Genomic DNA, 17164 nt, shown 5'->3' with positions numbered 1-17164 from the left:
ACCTCCCCCGTAGACCTCTTAAGTTGCCTTAGGCTGGAAAAAATTCTCCCTTTGCCCTTTTATTGGTTCTGCTACTCCAAAATCTGATTTGAGATATTATTTTAAAGTTTTTGGTGGAGAATGTTGGGAGAATTCAGTTGGGTCATGACCTATACTCCATCATTTTGACTCCTGGCACCCCCAATGAATTCTTAACAACGATGTTAAGATCATACCTGTGAAACAGTTACTTTCAAATTTATTTCTCATAAGGGGAACCCAGATGTCCTATGGGGATTTGGAGGAGCTTGGATGGAGTTAAAATTTAAGTATACTTAGGAATTAATTTTAAAAAGCTAAGCAAGAACAATGAAAGCTTTATTTTCCTAGAAACAGAAACTGTGAAGGGCTTGAAGTGGAATATTTCCCATGGGCTGAGATATAGAATTGGAGCAGAGAGCTGCTTGAATGTGAATCCAGGCAAGAGTCAGGTGAATCTAGGCAAGAGCTAAGAGCAGCCCACCCGTGGAAGAGGAGTCATGGAGTTCAGAAGTCAGCACTGAGTTAAAGTGAAAGAAGACTTTACTTGGGTGCTCAGTAGCAACTGATAATATTGTAACTCACTGTGACCTAGGGGTGGATGGTGCTTGTACTTTCTGCTACCGGTTAAGGATGATTGGAAGCCAGCCTTGAGTCAAGATGAAAGAAGACTTTACTTGGGTACCCTATATTGATTGAGGGGATTGTGGCTTACTGAATAATATGTTTTGTTTAAGACTATGTGGCCACCTTAGTAATAATTGTTATGTTATATTGTTGTGAATGTTAAGCTTCAGTTTCTTGAATGTTTTAATTTAGTTTTTTGCTGAATAAATAGAGAATTCACTATACTATGTGATTAGATCTTTAAAGTTGTTCACAGCAGCAGTCCTCAGGAGAGATGCTTATGATTGGCTTTATACCACCTTTCCTTTAATAATCAATATTTTATCCCACATTTGTGAGATATGTACTTGGGGTCAAAATATTGAAATTTCCAAGGGAAAATTTTTTTCCCCAAGTCTCACTGCTGGAGAAAATACAGGGAAGGAACATCATGAAGTAAGGTGATTTCTTCTAGAGGGCAAATGGTGGATGGGGAAAATGAACTTGTTTTAGATAATATTAGATTGCATTAGTATAGTGATTGGTTGTGGTAAGCTTTTTGTCATTTAACATGAGATGAGAAAATGAGTGATGGAAAAGAGAGGGAAGGACTCTCTTTGCTTTTCCCTATCCTATATTGGGGTCATCATGCAACATCTGGGGTGTTGGTGGGTATTTGTAAAGAAACAACACACTTGCACCTTTTAGAATGCCACTCTCTCCTCCCTGTCACTCACTCTGCTCTCCTCTCCCCTCCCCATCACACACACACACACACACACACACACACACACACACACACACACACAACATAACTTAAGAAACAAGCATTGCTATCTAGAACTGTTCTTGCCCAGAAATGAAGTAAATCTTTAATGGGATGGCAAGAATTATTTTGTTTAGAATCTTGCAAATCTTATAAAAAAGGCTCTGAAGTAAAAAAGAAAGGAAGAAAAGCAAAAATGTTTTACACATATCTTGCAAACCAGAAATCATAGACTTTAACTACAATACAGGAAAAAGAAGTTGTTGGAAGAATTACATAAGAGAGAAAATGCAAGAAAGAAAGAATTAGTAAAAACCCATGAGTTCAGAAGTCTGTAAACAAATGTATGAAGCATGGAGGACAGGAAATATGAACTAGAGATCTTAATTCAAGAATGTAAATTCAACCTTACATCTTTGAGACTTAGTGGGATAAAACCAATGACTAGAGTAAGTATTATATGCAAAAGGAACTAAATAGTTAAAACTGTGTGTATAAGGTAGCATTATATGTTAAGAAGATATTGTGTGAGGAAATTACTTGATTTTAGCAAGTTTCTGACAAAAGTTCTTACTCTTGCTAAAAAGCCAGAAAGACTTGGGCTGGGTAATAGTACATAGAAATGAATTTGAGACTAACTGAATGCTTTAATACAAAGAGTAGTCATTAATGTCTCAATGCAAACTTGGAGGGAGATCTGTGGTAAATGGACCCAGGGAATCTATATTTGCTCCCATATTCTCTAACATTTTAAAGTAATAACTTGGATTAAATATAGATAAAATACAAAAGTTGGAGAATTAGACAACACAGAAAATAGAAGAAATTCTGAGATGTCTTGAAAGGGTAGAATTTTGGACTAAAATGAATAAAAAACAATTTAATATGAATAAAAACAATGTTTCATATACATGTGGGTTAAAAATCAACATTGAAATAAAGATGGGGAAATGATTGGATAGCAGCTCATTTGCAAAAGATCTGGTGATTTCAATGAGCTGTAAGCTCACTATGAGTTAATGATGTGACACAGTACAGGGTAGCTGAGCAGCTACCTGTTGAGGATAAAAATGGAGTGGAAGCAGCATGAGATAAGCAAGTCAAAATACTACCATAAGATTAACCCCTATTTCTCCTAAAAACCTGAGGGAGACAATCCAGGACCCTGAGCTCAATAGCATTGGGGATAGAAGTGTCCCCTAAAAATCATCAGACCTGCTTACATTTCAGTCTCTCCTGCTATCTTTGAAGGGACAAATCACTGTGGAGAGGAAGCCCTTCTTCCTCATTATCACCCACAAAAACTGCCAACTACCATCAATAGACAAATAGGCACAGGAACCCTGGAGGTGGCAAAACATCACAGCTAACAATTCCTGCTTCTAGACTTGATCTGGCAGCCTCTGTCCAGGAGAGTAACTCATGTACAACTAACACAGAAATTAGGCAAGCTAGCCTAAACTGTAGCATTTTAGCATGCTAAGGAAGAGGCAAGAAGTAAAATGTGCCAGTCAGACCTCCTACTATGACCATTACTACCATCTGCCCTCAAATCCTTAAAAAGATAACCTTAGACCCTGAAATCAAGAGCCTTTTAATCAGCATGTTTATAGCCCAGTACCCTCAATGACAATCCTGGGAAACAATCCTCGTGGAGATGCAACCTGACAAATACTCATGCAGGTGCTGTTTTAAAATTTAGAATTAGAATTAATTGTAATCTATGCTTCCATGGCACTTTGTTGAATATCATTGTTATTGCATTATAGTCAGGAAAGGGTGCATTTAATTTTTCTGCATTTGGTTGTGAAGTTTTCATGTCTTAATACATGGTCAATTTTTGTGAAGGTACCATGTAGAGTTGAGAAAAAGATATATTCCTTTCTATTCCCATTCAGTTTTCTCCAGAGGTCTATTATATCTAACTTGTCTAAGATTCTCTTCATCTCCTTTGACTTCTTTTTAATTTCTTTTATGATTAGATTTATCAAGCTCTCTGAGGGGAAAGTTAAGGTCTCTCACTAGGATAGTTTTACTGTCTCTTTCCTTCTGTATTTTATTTAAATTTTCCTTTAAAACTTTGGATTCTGTGCTCTTAGGTGCATATATATTTAGTATTGCTATTACTTTCTTGCCAATAGTTCCTTTTAGCAAGATGTATTTTCCCTGCTTATCTCTTTTAATTAGGTCTGTTTCTGTTTTTGCTTTAACTGATATCAAAAATGCTATCCTTGCCTTTTTTTTAACTTCAGCTGAAGATTCTGCAGTGGCTCCTCATTTTAACTCTGTGTGTATCTATCTGTTTCAAGTGTATTTCTTGTAAATGGTATATTGTTGTATTCTTGTTTCTAATCCATTTTGCCATCTTTTTGCATTTTATGGATATGTTCACCCTTTCACATTCACAGCTATGAGTACTAACTGCATTTCTATCAAATTTATTGTTTATCCTTTTCTCTCTTTTTCTTTGATCCTGTTCCTCCTGTTTGTTTTATTTTTGAACTTTTAAATTTTTTTCTGCCCTCCCTTTTATAACTTGGCCTTTCTCTTTTCCCCTTCCCCTCCTACTTCAGTTTTGGGAAAGATAGATTTCTGTTACCCATTGCATATGTGTACACATGCAGACAGACAAACAGACAGACACACACACATTTCTCTTCTTTGAATTCATTTAGATGGGAGTGAGGTTCAAGTACTGTCTGTCCCCACACCCCACCATTTCCTCTTCCATTATAAAAGCTCTTCCTAGTGGATTTCTTTTATGTGAGATAATTTTCCCCATTCCTCCTCTCCTTTGCCCCTTCTCCCAAGGCATCCCTCATTCTTACCCATCTATTTTTTTTACATCATCCCAAATTGACTCACTCCCATGCTTTTTTTTCTATGTAGAATTCTTCTAACTACCCTAACAATGATAAAGTTCTTAGAAGTTTGGGGCAGCTAGGTGACACAGTGAATACAGCACCTGCCTTGGAGTCAGGAGGACCTGAGCTCAAATTTGGTCTCAGACAATTGACACACTTACTAGCTGTGTGACCTTGGGCAAGTGACTTAACCCCAATTTCCCTGCCTTCCCCCCTCCAAAAAGGTAAAAAAAATAAAAGAAGTTACATGTATCAGCTTCCATATAGAAAGGTAAAGAGTTAATCTTATTGGATCCTTTATGATTTTTCTTTCATGTTTTCCTTTTTATGACTTGCTTGAATCTTGTATTTGGAAATCAAATTTTCTATTCAACTGTGGTCTTTTCATCAGGAAGGCTTGAAAGTCCTCTTATATTAAATATTCATTTTTCCCTTCAAGAATTATACTCAGCTCTGTTACTAGGAAATTCTTTGCTGAAATCTTGGCTCTTTTGCCTTCTGGAGCATCATATTCAAATCTTTCACTCCTTAATATGATAGCTGCTAAATCTTGTGTGATACTAATTGTGACACCATGGTATTTCTTTCTGCTGCTTGAAGTATTTTTTCTTTTACTTGAGAACTCTGTAATATTCCTCACAGTTTTCACTTGGGATCTCTCAGTTGATGATAGGTGGATACTTTTAATTTCTACTTTACCCTCTGGTTGTAGGATATCAAGAGAGTTTTCCTTGATAATTTATTGAAATATGATGGATTTCTTGAAAAATGATCTTGGCTTTTAGGTAGTCCAATAATTTCTCAGTGGTTTCTCCTTGACCTATTTTCCAGGCCAATTGTTTTCCTGAGGAAATATTTCTCATTTTCTTCTATTTTTTTCATTTGTTTTTACTTTACTTTATGGCTTCTTGGTGTCTCATGTAAGTCATTAGCTTCCACTTGCCCAATTATTCATTTTAAGAAATTATTTTCTTTAGTGAGTTTTTCTACCTCTTTTTCCATTTGGCAAATTCTCATTCTTGAGGAGTTATTTTCATTAGTGAATTTTGAACCTCTTGATTCAGTCAATTCTGTGTTTTAAAGTGTTATTTTCTTCAGTATTTTTTTTGTGCATCCTTGACAAGCTTTTATTTTCTTTTCCTAATTTTCTTCCTTTAATCTTATTTCTTTACCTATTTTTTCTCTACCACTTTTATTTGATTTTAGTTCTTCAAAGAATTTTTGTTAAGCCTATGTCCAATTCATTTTTTTCCCCTTTGACGCTTGGCTTACAGCTCTTTCGATTTAATTGCCTTCTACTGAGTTATTGTCTTGACCTTCTCTGTCACCATAGTAACTTTTTATGGTCGGGTCCTTTTTTTTCTTGCTCATTTTTCTATTCTTTTTTTTTTTAATATATATATATGTTAAAGTTGGGCTCTGTTATTGTAGGGGAGTGAGGAGGGGCACTGTCTCAAGTTTCAGGATTGTTCATACTACTATTTTTAGATCTAATTCTGGGGTTTGTGAGGTTTTCAGTGCTTCCAAGGTGGTATGATCTGGTGAAAGGTGTGATCACTATTCTCCTGGTCACTCTGATCTTACCAAGCAAGGGTGCCTGACCCTTTAGGATTGCAGTGGATACTATTTATCATGGCTTCTGCTCCCTCTTTACTGAAAGTCCTCTTCTCTCCTCTTGAACTATGACCCAGACATGGTTATAGGAAATGGAGTTGCCAAATAGAGTCTGAACCTACATCCACTGGTAGCATATGGGTCACCTATAATCTCTTTCATTGCAAGGTCCCTTATCATCTCTGCCTTTAGAGCTCCTGAAGATGCTACTGTTTTTGGCACCAACACCTAGTCTGATCATTGGTGTTTCATACACATAGATTTTGTTTCAGCTTCCACCCCTGTGTCACAGGTATCTCCTTCTGACCTGCTAAGCTGTCTTGACCTGATCTTTTATTGTCTCTGTCACTCCAAATTTTGAGTGGAAGAATTATTTTAGAATTGCTTGGAGGGAAAAGTTGGGAGAACTTAGTGAGTGTTTTCTCCACCCTGCTCTACTATAGTACTATTGTCACATGTATTGAAGACCCAGGGGAAAAAAATATTTCTTGCCACTGTAGTACTTGGAACTTTCAAATAGTTCATCTTCAGAAACTGACATGATTTTTTATTAGTAGAAAAAGCATTAAAGCATCCATTGTCTTCTACTTTACTTCTTTACCATAAGGACCATGGAATTGTAGTTGCCTCATAAGGATTATAACATCTTTCTATCTGACTCAAAGCTGAAATCTTTCCTATGTATTACCTCCCAAATTAGAATATGAGTTTCTAGATAGCAGACTATTTATGTTTTTTTTCCTATTTGTATCGATAAGCTCTTAGAACAGTGCTCTACATATAGTATATGTTCAATAAATCTCATTCATTTCTTTATTCATAGGATCGGATCCTAGGTTACATAGTGTACTAGGGAGATGATAGTCCACTATCCTTTGCCCTGATCAGATCATAGCTGGAGAATTGGGTTTAATTCTGGGCAATAAATTTTAGGAAGTCATTGATAAACTGGACAGTGTCCATCATAGGGCAACAGCATAGATTAATGAAAAAGCATTTATTAAGGTATTAATATTTTAAGTTACATCAATAAATATTTATTAAATGCAAAATATGTTCTAGATACCATGCTAAGTACATACTAAGTCCCTGATAAATACCGGCAAAAAAAAATGATTGCTCCTATCTTCAAGGAACTTACATTTTAATGGGAGAAAGCAACATGTGTTTGTGTCCATATCTTTATAGCTATTATATGACAGAGAGAGAGAGAGACAGACAAAGAGACAGAGAGACAGAGACAGACAATCAAAAAATATACAGGTAGAAGGAGAGTGGTGGTGGCAAGTGCAGAGAATGAAGGTTAGCCCCTTTTCAAAATGAATGCTGTAGCAAAAACTCATCAATGGGAAAAGGGATCATGTGCCAGAATAGTTTAGGGGCTCAAAATCATGATATTTGACGGTTGATTGAAGAAACTGTTTAACCGGGAGAAGAATAGACTTAGAGGGAAAGGTAGAGTTATGATAGCTTTATATATTTGAAAGGCTATCACATGAAAAGGAATTGGATTCATTGGACTTGGCCCTAGTGGTCAGAAAACTAGGAACACAAGGTAGAAATTACATTTATATTTAGGATACATATTTAGGACTGATAGAATAAAACAAAAACAACTTCCCCAAAATGAAAACTATAAAAAAGGGAATGGGCTACTTCATTAGAATATGTGTTCTTTATCCCCAAAGGTCTTTAATCAACAAGTGGGTCTCTCAATAACCAATTAATAAACAACTGATTAAATGTCTACTATGTGCCAACCACTGTGCTAAATGCTTGGGATACAAAAAGAGGCAAAGGTCAGTCCCTGTTCTCAAGGAGCTTACAATCTAATGGGAGAAAAAACATGAAAACAAATATATACAAAGTTAATGTCATAAAAGATAAATAGGGAAAAATTAGGCAAATTGAAGAAATGAAAATTAAAAGGTTGTGGGGAACATTTCCTATAAAAGAAGGCATTTTAGTTGGTACTTGAAGCTAGGAAGAAGAGAAGGAACAAAGGATAACCATTTATGTATGCTGTTAAGGGAATTCTTGTACGAGTATGGGTTGGACTAGATGCTAAGTCTAGTATCAAATAGCTAGTATCTTGTATCTTCCTACTTTCACATTCTATAACCTCTTTAATTCTACTTCTTGGAATTGTGTCAGCTAAACTTGAATCCAGTTCCTTTTTTTTTTTTGAAAAAAAAAAAAAGGGGGGGGAATGAAATATCTATTAAGCACCACCTATGTGCTAGGCACTGTGCTAAGTAAGCACTTCACAAACATCTCAGAGGAAGGATAGTGACTGGGGATGTTAGGAGGTAGTTGACCTTAAAAATTTGCCCAAGGTCATACAGCTTATTCAGTGATATAGCAACAGAACTGTGGCTCATATTGAAGTCTCCTGAATTTTATTGTTACTGTTCAGTCATTTTTCAGTAATATCCAACTCTTTGTGACCCCATTTGGGGTTTTCTTGGATAAGATATTGTAGTGCTTTGCCATTTTCTTCTCCAGGTCCTTTTATAGGTGAGGAAACTAAGGTAAACATGGTTAAGTGACTTGTACATGGTCACACAGCTGAAAAGTGTCTAAAGTTGGATTTGAACTCAGGAAGAGGAGACTTCCTTTCTCTAAACCTGGCACTATCCTCTGTACCACCTATCTGTTTCCCCTGAATTTCAGACTAATGTTATTTTCCCTATCTCCTTATTGCCTCTCAGAAAGGATGAGTGCTATTTTCTTACCTCAGAATGATATAGAACACAATTATAAGAACAATGAATGATAAATTATCTCTCAGAACAATGGGACTCCTTTAATATACTTGAGAGTCTATACTCCAGTATGGTCTTATTTTTTTTGAAGAAGTTAACTTAAATTTGATAAGGAAGATTCTGTTTTCATACCCAGATTCCTCTTTGATTCTGTGCCAATCTCTGCCACTCTTTTGGAAAGAATTTAAGTAACTCTTTTTGTTACAATAATTTTAAATGTAATTTTATTTAAACCTGTATTAATTTTTTTCAACAAATAATCCCTGAGTATCTCCTACCCCCTTACCTGACTTCTCTTGGCAGATATTTTATTACTAAACATGTTTGAGATGTTGAAACTATGTACTTGTATTGCTCTCACTGCTGAGAGAGAAAACTCAAAGGATTCTAGGTGCTCTAAAACTGTAGACTAGAATGTCATTTCCTTCCAGACTGGGTTTCCAAGAGCTCAATTAAGAGCAGTTGAAGATGTGTGAACACTATGCAAGCACCTTTCTTTTTATTTTCAGCAAAAAAAAAAAGAGGATCAGGGCCATTAAGTAGACAGAGAAAGGAGAAAGAAATTCAATATAGGTCTTGAAATGGATGGGGAGAGAGGAAAATACATGAAAGGGAAAATGTCAGTAAATACAGTGCTTTGGGTTTTTGCAACTCATGTGAGTAGACCCGTTGTATACATGCTTTAGGGATTTACTAAACAGAAGCTGAATACCCTGAAAGATTGAACACAGTTTATAAGGTAACAGTTTAGATTTCCCAGAGGCAGAGTCTTTGAGGCTCTGTTGCTAGAATCTAGCAAGTTTGGGGAGTTGTTTCATAATAGTAGTCTTGCAGCCTCAGCTCCTGCTCTGACAACATCCACAGAAAACATTCTCCGAGTCTTTGGAGGCAAAAAGGGAATTTTGGGCCAGAAGTCAATTTTACTTTTTCAAAGTAAACTCTTTACTAGCCTACTGTATCTATCTTTGACAGATTTTTTTTAATTTGCTTTTTGGAGAGCAATTGGGGTTAAGTGACTTGCCCAAGGTCACACTGATAGTTTTCATGTTAAATGTCTGAGGTCAAATTTGAACTCAAGTCCTCCTGACTCCAGGGCCAGTGCTCTACTCACTGTGCCACCTAGCCACCCCTGACAGCTTTCTTGACATGACTTTATTCTACTAGTCACCCCATTTTCACCTGTAATTTCTTCCTTTTTCTGGTTACCTGACTCTTAAATCACTATGTACTTGACTTCTGGATTTGGTATATTCTACTATTTTGACTTGGCTGAATTTTAACCTACATGTTTCACTTCATCCTCTGGCTTCTCTGAGTCTGACTGTCTAATACAGGGGTGGGGAACATCTGACCTTGAGGCCACATGTGGCCCTCTAGGTCCTTGATGGCAGCTCTTTGACTGAATCTAAACTTCACAGCACAAATTCCCCACCCCTGAGTTAATCTACCCGTGTTTCCCCGATAATAAGACCTATCCCGAAAATAAGCCCTCCCCTTACTGTGTAAGATTCCTCTAAAATAAGCCCTCCCCCGAAAATAAGCCCTATTGAGATTGCTTCTGTAGTGAAGGTGATCCCCTGCGCTACACGCTACATTACGGTACCCTCTGTATGCACCGTCCTCCCCCCCCCGTGATACACACGCCAAGCGCCGAGCTGCATCCAATCAGAACTGCAGCAGTGAGCGCGTCATCCTATTGCTTGCTGGTGCCATTGAGAGCAGTGCCGCAGAGGAGAGCTGAGGCAGGACAACATAAGCCCTCCCCTGAAAATAAGCCCTCTGGTGTTTTTCTTTCCAAAAAAATTAATAAGACAGTGTCTTATTATTGGGGAAACACGGTAATTCCTAAAGCATGGGTCTGACCACATCATTCCTTTTCTCAAAAAACACCAGTGGTTCTCTATTACCTCCAGGATGAAATACAAACTTCTCTGTATGTCATTTAAAGTCTTCCACAATCTGACTTCAGTCTATTTTTCCAGACATTTCATAAACTATTCCCTTTCATGTATCTACAATCTAGCAAAAATAGGCATAATAATTAATAATAATCATATATATATATATATATTGCCTTAAGGTTTTGCAAAGCATTTCTTGTTTCCTAGAAGTAGAGTATTTGATGCTTCATTGCTAGTAGATACCAAGTTCAGGGAGCTGTTTCATCAGAGTAGTAGTCTTTGAGCCTCATGAATTGTCTCATTTGATCCTTATTACAACCCTGGGAGGTTTGTACTATTGTCATCTCAAATTTTACATATAAGGAAATGAAGCAAGAGAAAGTTTAAGTGACATAGACACCATTCCACCTCCCAAATGTGTGCCTTTGTATTGACTGCTTCCTGTATCATTCCCCTCCCCTAAAGAATGCCTGCCTACTTTCAAAGCTCAATTCAAACTACATCTCTTATTGTGCCATTGGAAACTATTTGTCTTTACTTATATGTAAAGATCTCATCAACTTCCATGAATTTTATCCAGATTATTCTTATATCTGTTTCTTCAACCCTAACCCCTCTCCTAACGTCCAATTTTAGATCAACAACTGCTTAGTATTCATCTTGAACTGGATGCCCCATAGATGTCTTAAATTTAATGTATCTAAAACTGAGCTCAGCATCTTCCAAACATTCCTATTACTACTATCCAGGGTACTACCATTGTCCCTATCCCTGAGATTTGAAACCTAGATGTCATCTTTAACTTTGTATTTTCATTCACCCTACACATCCAATATTTTGTGAAAATCTGCCAAAGCATCTCTCCAATACACCCCTTATCTTGTCTGACACAGCTGTCACATTGGTGTAGGTCTTCACATCATTGCAAGACTGTTACTAAACTGTTAGTTCGTCTCCTCACCCAAGTTGCTTCCTATTCCAGTCCATCCTTCACTCAGGTGCCAAAGTGACCTTCCTAAAAACTTGACTGATTAAGTCATTGACCTATGTAATTAACTCCAGTGGCTCCCTTATTACCCCTAGGATCAAATATAAAATCCTCTGTTTGATTTTAAAATTTCTTTATTACCTGCCCTTCTATCTTTCCAGTCTTTCTTTTTACAATTTGCTATAGTTTATGGGCTCTACAATCCAAAATAATCTTCTTGATATTCTTTTCACATGAAATATTTTTCTACTTCAAGTTTTTTTGTTTCTTTCTGTGTTTTACTGGCTATCTCCCATGCCTGGGAATGTCTCTCTTATCCCCTCTCTTCACTTCCCTAGTTTTCTTTGCGACTCAAATCAAATCCCACATTTTTCAAGTTGCTTAGTAGCAACCTCCCCCTTTCACCCTCCCTCACCTGAACTCTATCTAGTGCCTTCACTTTGAGATTACTTCAGAGTTCCTGGCAGATAGCAAGTATTTGATATAACATGTGTATATATTGTTTTCCCTAACTGAATACAAGCTCCATGAGGGAAATGACTGTTTTGTTTTTGTGTTTCTATATCCAACACCTAGCAGAATACTTTACCTATTATGAGGCACAGGTATGTTTGTTGTTATAGAGTCCTAATCTTTCATTAAGTATTCACAAACCTTATAGTTCAGTCTCAGTATCTATACCTATCCAAGTCCTGATTTAAAGTCTTTTTAATAACTACCACATCTTTCAATGTATGGCTAATTCTGGTTTGTAAATGAAACATATGTTGTGAGCAAATTCTCCTAACTATAGCATTAAGCAGAGATGAACCCCTAGTGGCATGAAATATTAAAGTCTTCCCCAATCATGTATTACCATACTACAAAGGAGCTCCCTGGGGGTTAAAGGAACAAATAGTAACAATTCATAGGTGCAAAATTTACTATATGAATGTATTAAATTAAAATTCTTCACATTTTTCATTAATCCTACACACTGTTGTTCTTCTGATGCTTTTTCCTCCATCTCTGTTCACCCTTTTGTTCCTCACTTGTCTCTTATCTTTTTATCTAGAGCTCTGCCACTCCCACTCGTGTATTAAAATATGCCTCTCCTCTAACCTTTCTAGTCACTGCTTAAAATGCATTTGGATTTAAGGAAAGTATCTCAAACTGCTATTTAAATAGGGGGTGGGAGGGTGGTAGATTAAATACAAAAGCCCTTTGACAATGCAATTTATCACTTAATTTTTATAGATGTATACATTTCAAATGAATTTAATCTGCATATTTTCTGACTCATTTCCATTCCATTATCAAAAGTTCTCTTAAGAAAGTTGCTCCATTTTAAAAGGAGGCTACATTTGTGTCATAATGATGACTTCCTAACCTTTTCTTTCTGGAGATGCATTGTCAGAAAATTTTTCCTTTGTCTAACTTCATTACCTTTTCTCTTTATTTCAGCACATCTTCTGTCTTTGGTGAACCTCAAATAATCATCATATTTTGAGGTCTTGAAGACTAGTAAAATATTAAATACACTTTTTTCCTCTATGGGAAAAAAAAAACAAAATAGGTTTCTTTTAACCATAGCAGAACCTAAGAATAGTGAGGGATTTTTTCTCCTGAAGCAAAACTTGTTGTTATTAATGATAGTAATAGTGTTGTTGGTGGTGGTAGTGTATGAATGTGTGAGGGGGAGAGTTTGATACAGAGAACAATCTAATGCATGGGATTGAGGGGGTGACATAGAGGTAACTCTGATCACAGCAGTAACCATGGAAAAGGTATGACCCTCTCCAACATGTAAAGAGTTCTCTATCCATCTTGTGCTACTTTAACCTTTCTTTATGAGCTTTCCCTTTGTGCCAAATTCTTTAATCATTTCTGCTTCTGATGCCATGAGAATGACTATTCACCGCACCCTCCAGTTGTTCTTCATATCTATTAAATTCTGGAAAGCAAAATGAGATTCAGTATTCAGTCTTATGATTGTAGTAGGTAGTGGCAAAATCAGGTCATTCTTCCTACATAACTTTACAATACTTAAAAAAAAAGTTCATCCCACTAAAATGCTTGTGATATTCATGCTAAACCTATTTTTAACTTACACTTAATATACAGTCCACTATAACTAAGATTTTTTAAAAATTATTATTGGTATAGTGCGAAGAGTACTACATCTACTTATTGCACATGTTGAACTGGGTGTTCCACAGGCATCTGAAACTCATCATGTCCAAACTGAGTCCGTTTCTTTCTCTCTAAGCCCTTCCTCTTCTGAATTTCCCTATTATAATTGAGAGTACCACCATTCTTCCAGGCACACAGGCTTGCCACCCAGGTGTCATCCTTGACTTCTCATTCTCTCTCATCTCCTGTATTCAATCTGTTGCCAATGTTTGTCAATTGTGCCTTTCCAAAATCTTTCATCGCATTCTGCCTTTTCTCCTTTCTATCACCACAATGATGCAGGCCTCTTCACCTCATACCTCATCTATTGCAATAACCTCCTGGTGGATGTGCCTTCCAGATTTCTCTTCCACTCCAATCAATGACACTCAGCTGTCATAGTGATTTTCTGAGAGCACAGCCTGACCATGTTAGCCTACCTCCTATTCACTAAGTGCCAGTGACTCCCTATTGCTTCCAAGATCAAATATAAAATTCTTTGTTTGGCACTAAAAGTCCTTTATGAACCAATCCCCTACTCCCTTCAGATCCATTAACACTGGCCTTCTTGCTGTTCCTCCATTCCTTCCATATCCTGATTCCAGACATTTTCACTGACTCTACCCTGGTGGGGATTCTCTTCCTCTTAATCTCTGTCTCCTTGCCTCACTGGCTTCCTTCAAGATTCACCTTTTAAAAGATGTTTTCCCTTCCCCTTTAACCTCCCTTAATATTAGTTCCTTCCCTTAACTGACTGACCCCAATCCTTTATGAACATTATTTGTATGACTTGTTTGTAGATTATTTCCCCATTAGACTGTAAATTCCCTGTGGACAGGAACTGTCTTTTGCCCCTTTTTATTTCCCTAGAGTTTAACACAGCCATTGGTATATTGTAAGTGCTTAATGCATGCTTGTTGACTGATTGACTTACATTTGGAATATGACCACTTGGGTGTGAATCCTGACTTATCTTCTTATTATGAGGATGATCATGGTCAAGTCATTTAATTTCTTTGGGTCACATCTGTGTAATGAGAGGTTGTATATAGATGATCTCAGAGGTTCCCAGTAACTCTGAATCTATGATCTTGGAATCCTATGTGAAGCATTAATTTTTCAAGACAGTAACAAAGTGGAAAAAGCACTGACCCAAGAGACAAAGGAATTCAGATCCTGTCTCTGATACTGTTTATGAAACCTTGGGAAAATCACTGAACCTCCTGGACCACAGTTTCCTTATCTGTAGGATGTGAGATTAGATTGTATGCCCTCTGAGGTTCCTTCTAGATCTATGATCCTATTTATTTCTGCATTTAGAGTATTATATTTTTCATTTTTATTCTTTTAATTTATTTATCTTATCTTGTTGTTAGAGCTATCATTGTTAATCCAATATTGAATAATAGTAGTAATGGTGGACCTCTTTGCTTTATCCCTGATCTTATTGGGAAGGCTTCAAGTCTATTCTCAATACAGATAATATTTGCTTTTGGGTTTAGAGAGATAACTACTTATCATTTTAAGAAAGGTTTCATTGATCCCTATACTTCCTCTTGGTCTGTAATATTCCTGGAAGTTTTCATTTGGGGATCTCTTTCTCTCTTTCAGCTGGTGATTGGTGGATTCTTGTAATTTCTATTTTACAGTTATTTCTAGGACATTTGGGACAGTTTTTTCTTGATTATTTCTTTAAATATGCTGTCTAGGAATTTTCTTTGATCATGACTTTCAGGTAGTTCAATAATTATTCAATGAACATTCCTTGATCTATTTCCCCAGTTCGTTGTTTTTCTAAAATATTTTATATTTTGTTCATTCTTTTTGACTTCCCATGTTGTTTCTTGAATTTTCATGGAGTCATTAGCTTCAACTTATTGAAATCTACTTTTTAAGGAATTGTTTCCTTCAGTCAGATTTTGTATCTCTTTTTCCATTTGACCAATTCTGTTTTTAAGCAGTTGTTTTCATCGGTGAATTTTTGTATTTTTCACTTGGCCAATTCTGTATTTTGAGATGGTTTTTTAAAAATATTTTTGATGCCTCTTTTATCAAGTTGCTGATTGTCTTTTCATAATTTTATTCTTTTGCTCTCATGTCTTTACCTAATTTTCTTCTATCCTTATTTGATTTTTTTTAGTTCTTTCAGGAAGTCAGAAAATTATGGTCGTGTCCAATTCACATTTTTTTTTTCTTTGAGGCTTTGTTTTTATTGTGTTCTTTTGAGTCTATGTCTTGATATTACCTGTCACCATGACAGGTTTGATGGTTAGGTTCTTTTTTGTTGTTTACTAATTTTTCTGCCCTATTTTTGGACTTTGAATTTTATGTTAAAGTTGAGCTCTGTTCCTATCATGGTCTAGGAGGGTTAAGGATTGTTTGTACTTTTATCATCAGAACTAGTTCTGGGGATTTGAAAGCTTTCAATGCTCCCATCTGGGGAGAGGTAGGATCACTGGTTTCCTGGTCCTCACTGTGGTCCTTGCCCAGGAAGGGCCCTGATCCCTTAGGATTGTAATAAATGCTGCCCCTCTATGCCCATCATTTGGGGAATGACTGAACTATGTGAATGTAATTGAATACTTTTGTTCCATAAGAAAAGGTGAGGAGGCAGACTTCAGAGAAACCTGGAAAGATTTTCACCAATGGATCCTGAGCGAAATGAGCAGAACCAGCAGAACATTGTACAGAATAACAGAAACATTGTGTTAGACTTAGCTCTTCTGAGCACTGCAACTATCTAAGATAATTTCAGAAGACTCATTATCGAAAATGCCATATACATCCAGAGAAAGAACTATGGAGTCTGAATACCAATTGAAGTATACTATTTTCTCTTTTCTTTTTCTTTCTCATGATTTTTCCCTTTTGTTCTGATTCTTTTTTCACAACATAACTAATGTGGAAATATGTTTAATATTATCATACATGTGTAGCCTCTATTAGATTGCATGCCATGTTGGGGAGGAGGAAAATTTTAGAACTCAAAATCTTATAAAAGTGAATGTTGAAATCTAAAAATAAATAAATACATTTAAAAAATGCTGCCCCTGATTCCTTGGGACCAAAGTGGTACTGCTATTCAGAGCTCCAGCTCTCCCTTGACCAAAAGTGTTCCTTTGTGGCCTTGAACAATGACCCAGAAGTCAAGATATACAAAGGATTTCCCAAACACTATTCTCATCCTGCATCTAGTATTAGCACAAAAGACCCCTGTGATCTGACCAGCTGCTGGGTCTCCTTGCCATCTCCTGTTTGAGAGTTTCCAAAATTTCTACTTCTGTCATCAGTATTTAGTCCCATCCCTGGTATTTCTCCCACATGGAGTTTGGGTCAGCTTCCACCCCTGGGTAACAGATCTCTTTCTGACCTCCTAAATTGTCTATAGCTAGAATAAGGTCTCCTTCTGACCTTTTGTTGCCTTTGCCTCTACAGAAATCAATTTGAGGGATAATTTTAAAGTTGTTTGGAGGTGCATGTTAGGGGAGCTC

Source organism: Petaurus breviceps, unplaced genomic scaffold (genome assembly GCF_028583685.1).
Source record: "Petaurus breviceps papuanus isolate PSGF00001 unplaced genomic scaffold, PetGlider_PUasm1.0 98, whole genome shotgun sequence".
Lineage (NCBI taxonomy): Eukaryota > Metazoa > Chordata > Mammalia > Diprotodontia > Petauridae > Petaurus > Petaurus breviceps.
Note: the sequence above shows the minus strand (reverse complement) of the source record.